This window comes from Galeopterus variegatus, unplaced genomic scaffold (genome assembly GCF_000696425.1).
Source record: "Galeopterus variegatus unplaced genomic scaffold, G_variegatus-3.0.2 Scaffold163, whole genome shotgun sequence".
NCBI lineage: Eukaryota > Metazoa > Chordata > Mammalia > Dermoptera > Cynocephalidae > Galeopterus > Galeopterus variegatus.
In genome coordinates, this window is record NW_007726274.1 from 79,819 (window position 1) to 85,303 (window position 5,485).

At 35.5% G+C, this 5,485-nt stretch overlaps 1 long non-coding RNA gene across 1 annotated transcript in view; it reads left to right on the top strand.

The window, feature by feature from the left end:
• Nucleotides 1–1,556, top strand: part of LOC103610218 — a 21,847-nt gene extending 20,291 nt beyond the window's left edge. Inside the window, exon 3 of the long non-coding RNA XR_552195.1 lies at nucleotides 1,369–1,556. This is a non-coding gene — a long non-coding RNA (uncharacterized LOC103610218). The remainder of the gene's footprint in view (nucleotides 1–1,368) is intronic.
• Nucleotides 1,557–5,485: the final 3,929 nt, after the last annotated feature.

Sequence of the window (5,485 nt, forward strand, 5' to 3'; positions counted from 1 at the left end):
ATCTTTGGTTCTGGAACATGTCAAGTTCAGCCCCACCTTAGAGCCTCTGCACTCATGGTTTCTCTGCCTGGGATGTTATGTTCCCAGATCAAAGCTACCTCCATCTCATCATTCAGCTCACAGGACATCTTCTTAGAGAAGACTTCCTCAATCATCTAATCTTTATGTTTTCTAACCTCCCATCACTCTCTACTATATTCTTGTTTTTTTTCGGCTACCTCCATCTCATCATTCAGCTCACAGGACATCTTCTTAGAGAAGACTTCCTCGATCATCTAATCTTTATGTTTTCTAACCTCCCATCACTCTCTACTATATTCTTGTTTTTTTTCCTTCTTATCAGTGTACTTCTTAGGACTTCCCACTTATGTCTTCAGTAACTTAGCACCATATAATTAGCATATTTATGCATTTGGCAGTTTGTTTCCTTCTTCATTCTCAACTTGAATCTAAGCTACCTTAGGTCAAGATCTTTGTCTTGCTTGCTCTTCACTGTATCTCCAGAGCCTAAAATAGGCATAGCCCAGGGATGGTGCTCAGTAAGTTTTCTTCCATGGTCTGCTTTATCTCCTATGTTTTCCTTCTCAAAGGATGGTCCTAACACCACATCACCTGCCTATGTCAGAAACCTCAGCCTGAACCTTAGCTGTTCTTTCTAGCTCACTATCCATACACAAAAGCCAAATCCTTTCAGATTTGTCTCCACATCCCCTCTCAAATTTGTCTACTTCTCTTCACCTCCACTGCTGCTATATTAGCTTAAACCACCAGCATCTCACCACCAGTTTATATAAATAGATAATCCCAAGACTCTACTTCTAGATCACCCACTTCTAATCCACGCTCCATTAATAAAAACTTCTTCATACAAACAAAAATAAATTTTTACTGTCTAAAATACTTATATAACTCTTCATTATCCTCCTGATAAAGAAAATGTCTTCAACATGGCCTACAAAATCTTGCATAATATTCCCTCTGCTCTGCTTACTCACATTATCTCAGGCTATTTCCTTTGTGTCCCTCTGTACCTGACAGTTCTTATCACATACTTGGCATTCAGTAAACATGTATTTAATGACTAAATTAATACATGCAAATATAAATGGCACAAATAAAGGTCAATAATATTAAGGTACTTGAGGGAAAGATATATACACTTTTTGATATTGTGCTTAGCCAGTTGATACAAATGACTTACTCTTTAATAAATGATTCTGAATTATGGTGATAAAACATGCCAAAATTGTCCATAAAAGCTTGATAACTGCTAAGCCACAGCTGAAGCCATTATCCTTATGTTGTTCATCTTTTGAACCATTTTAATTTCTATGACACTGAACTCTTTTTTTTTCCCTCATTTTCTAGGATCAATTGACTCTGTTTGCCTGGCCTGAGGATGGCTCCTGGGTATCATTGCTCTGGCAGGTGGTTTTCATTTGCTGTCTAGAGATGCTGGCACTCCAGCAAACACAGCTCCCATCTCACTCCCAGCCAGGTCCCCAATGCTGCCTGCATCTGATACAATGGCCTGTTACCTCCTGAAATATGTGGTTCTGACAGTAACACAACCCTCTTTTCCTTCAGCAACTCCCAGCCAAAAGGATTTCTTGGACTATTACATTACAAAAATGTATTTTTAAATTTCAGTTAAATACATTACTTTAAAAATATTTCTTCTGGAATAATATATGTTGTCCATTTCACCTCTGACAAAGGAGCTGAATTGGAGTGGGACCTCATTGCAAAACCCTGGCAGCTGCTGCCTAGGTTTAGTTTCCTAAGCAACCTGGAAACTTAATTATACCCAAACAACAAAGATGAGTATTTAGAGAAAGAAGATTTAGTGGTATCACTATCATCAAGGATCTAAGAACTGAGGTTATTGAGGGAAAGAAAAGTAAAAATAAGAAAATGCAATTTGGTAATCAGATTAATTAACTATAGTTTTTAAAACAGTGTTTTTCTTAGGTACTTTAGTACCTTAACTGTTTAGTAGATAGATTTCAGGTTTTCAGTGGGAGATGAGACTACAAGTATTTAAACAATAAACTTAAATTATATTGTCTGGGATGATGCTTGCACATAGTAAGTGCTAAAATTTAGGGAGGTGTTTCTTCAAAACATAATCCTTAACTGAACCTTGAGAAATGGGTAGAGTGGATATGCAGAAGGTTATGTATATTTATGATCACAATTAGTCTGTTTATTCAATTCAAATTCCCATGTGTCGCCATCACTGTTTACTCTCATACCTCCTGATATCCCCTTCATCATTCCACTTCTCCATGACCCCCATAAACTTTGGCTCTGAGCTGGGTTAAAGGGTTATGAAGAATCTAGTTCCTCCTACAGTTCCACTTTGTCTTTAAAGTGAGGGAATCTTAAATTAAAAGAGCTGTTGAGATCAGATTCCAGAACACACTTCCACATAATTTACCAATTATTTCATTAGCATCTATACAGATGATCAAAGAGATTCTGCTTTCACATATCCCTTTGAAGGACTTCTCCCAATTTATGCAATAGCCTATTTCAACATTGAAAAATTCTAATTAAAAGTCTTCTTAATATGGAACTAAAATCTGCCTCTCTGTGTATTCTACTCATTTGTCCTAGTTACACCCATCAGCCAAATCTAACCTATATCTCTTTCATTGGGCTTTTTATGTTTGAAGTAGATGCAATGTTCCTCATTTTTGTTTTCATCCCCAGTGTAATTATCTCTACTTCTTCCAATCAATTTTCAATTTCTGAAGAATAAGGCATTTGGGGAATCAGAGGTGTATTTTTTTCCATCAGCAGATTTAAGTCTCTCCCCCTTCATAATTTTTTTGTTCTTCTCTCAATTTGCTTCCTGGTAGTGACTAAAACTGTTCACTTAACTATTTTTTTATTTGACAGACCCTAAGATGAAAAAGATTCACTCATTATTCCCACAATTAGCAGCAAATCCCATACTCTTGATTGCCATTTCAATCAATTTACTTCATTACTCTGAAATAATGTGGTGGATCAACCTTTCAGACTTAACTAACCTAGAGAGAACTTTTCCATTGGTCTGTAGCACAACCTGCACTCGTATGCACTTTCTTGAGCAGATGTGGGTCTCTGGAATAGCAGAGACTTGCTATTCCATCTAATAAGCTTTCTAGAGAACATAGGAGAGAATGATAGTCCATTCATATGTTTGCTCGTACACATCTGTGTGACCAAAATGATTTGGTCATTGATCCCCAAGTACATTTTGCCAATTACCACAGCCTATCTTTTCGGTATTCAAGTCTTCATTTCTGTAATTTATTTTCTGTTTTCTTCTGTGGTAATTCACCTTTTCTTCCTCAGTGGAGATTCTTACAGACACCCAACTGTTTTGGTCATGCATTTGCTCCAGAAATGCCCTTCAACACTTATATGTGTGTATCCTTAGAGCTATTAAATAGGAACATGCAAATCTATTTCTAATGGAGGTGTTCATATGTGTTTTCCTGTTAATTTGTTCAAGTAAATTCAATGTTCCTCAAAATTACTATTGTTTTTTCATTTTTCTTTTTTTTTGTTCTAATCCAGAACTTAGTCCAGAACCTCTGGATGCCTATCTTGTGCTTAAAGAAAAGAGCTGAAAATTTTTAAAAAGTACTTAACTTTATTTTTGAATTGCATATGTAAAATATCTTCATAGTTATATTTATAATAAAAAATATCTTAGAAGCAAAACTATGTGAAATTTATAGAAATAAATATAAATCTAGACAAAATATTGTGTATCAGCAGAGTACAAAGTAGCACATTTAAAGACAGAAAGTTAAAATGAAAATGAATCAAGGTCATATATCCTATGAGTTAAATCACTAGTCTTCAAAATATCACAAAAGCATCTGGAAAATGTGAGCATGCTGGAAAGACATCTAAACCACAGCTCGTATGTCTTAGAATGGATATTTTATTGTTTGATTTGCTGTCTTCTCTCCTCCATCTCAACCTCCACCCCACCCGCAGTTTTTTATTTCTTTTGCTTTGTCTAGCACACTGAAAATAACTAATCTTTAAATTGCTTTAAAAAATCAGAGGCAGGTTACAAAATTATTGAGGCATGTGGACATGAGTCCATTAAGCCCCACTCAGTTTGACAGATATAATGATGTTCCAAATATGATTATTGGCAAGTGAGAGTAATGTTTGTGTGTGAAAGAAAATGAGCTGAGATGTCAGGTATAGTTCAAGTTTTATTAAAGAAAGAAATCTGCCAGGCTGTACTCAAAATGGAGGACAGCCTGGGGCTGCCCTGAAAATGGGGGACAGCTGCTAACATAGGGTGGTGGGAGCTTATATTGGTATGCTGGCACCAAGAGCTGGATGATGTTATTCCGGGGTGGGGATTGAGTTAGGTCATGGGAATGTAGAGTTCTGCACATGCAGAAATGCAGAAAGTTTCATTTTCTCCGAAACCATGAGGCTCCTTGTAAAAGAGAACGGGGGAGGGGAGGGGAGGAGAAGAGGTGGACAGCACCATTTTGTACTTGGGCTTGTCTAAAATGGTGCTGGTTATGTTGCAAATCTATTAGTGTGTATATTAGCAAATAAAGAGAGCCTATAATTAGGCCTATCAAATGCTCAAGGACCCAAGTTCTCTGAGCTTTGAAATCTCAGAATTTAAGATTGAAATATAAACTAGAGTTTATCTGGTCCAAGTCCTCACTAGTTACTTTAAGGGAAAAAAAAAGAATCCAGATGGATTCATAGCTCAGTATTTTTAGTTCATCATTTTTTTCCTATACCATATTTGCCTTACTAGTGTAAAATAGTTACAGAATGGCCAACCATGTCAGTATGTCTGTCTTTCTTTCTCTTTTAATTTATTTTCTTTTCCAGAGAATATGGTATGTAGAGTTTAAAAGAATGAGCTCTGGGTTCAAATCCTGTCTCTATCATTGATTGACTTCAGGGATGTTAATGCATCTCTTCAAGCTGCAGTTTTCTAATTTATAATGCAGCAATAATACCCACATTATGGGGTTGTGGTGAGTATTAAAAAAGATAATTCGTGTAATGATTTCAACACAGTACTACATAATAAGTGTTCAATAAATGTTAGTTAGTATTGTAATTACTATAAGTAATGCATGCTTACTATAGAAAATGTGGAAAGGCTATGAAAGATAAGGTAGAATATTAAAATAGCTAGTAATTGCTCAAACTCAGTTTAAAGATAACCACTGTTAATACACACATGTATACATAGAAAATATCACATGTACTTGTATGTTCAAATATATATTTGTATATTACTATTTTGTATAATTAAACTCACAAAACAGAATGAAACTGATTTGCTAGACAGAAATTTGTTTGCAAGTAGTTATCATCTTGTTAGTTTCTAATAGTGTCTTCACCTAGAGGAATCTAAAAATGAATCAAGGAAACTTAGGTTTGATGAGTCTGTTATGAGCTTCAAGCTGAATATCAATTACAGGGAATAATAAAC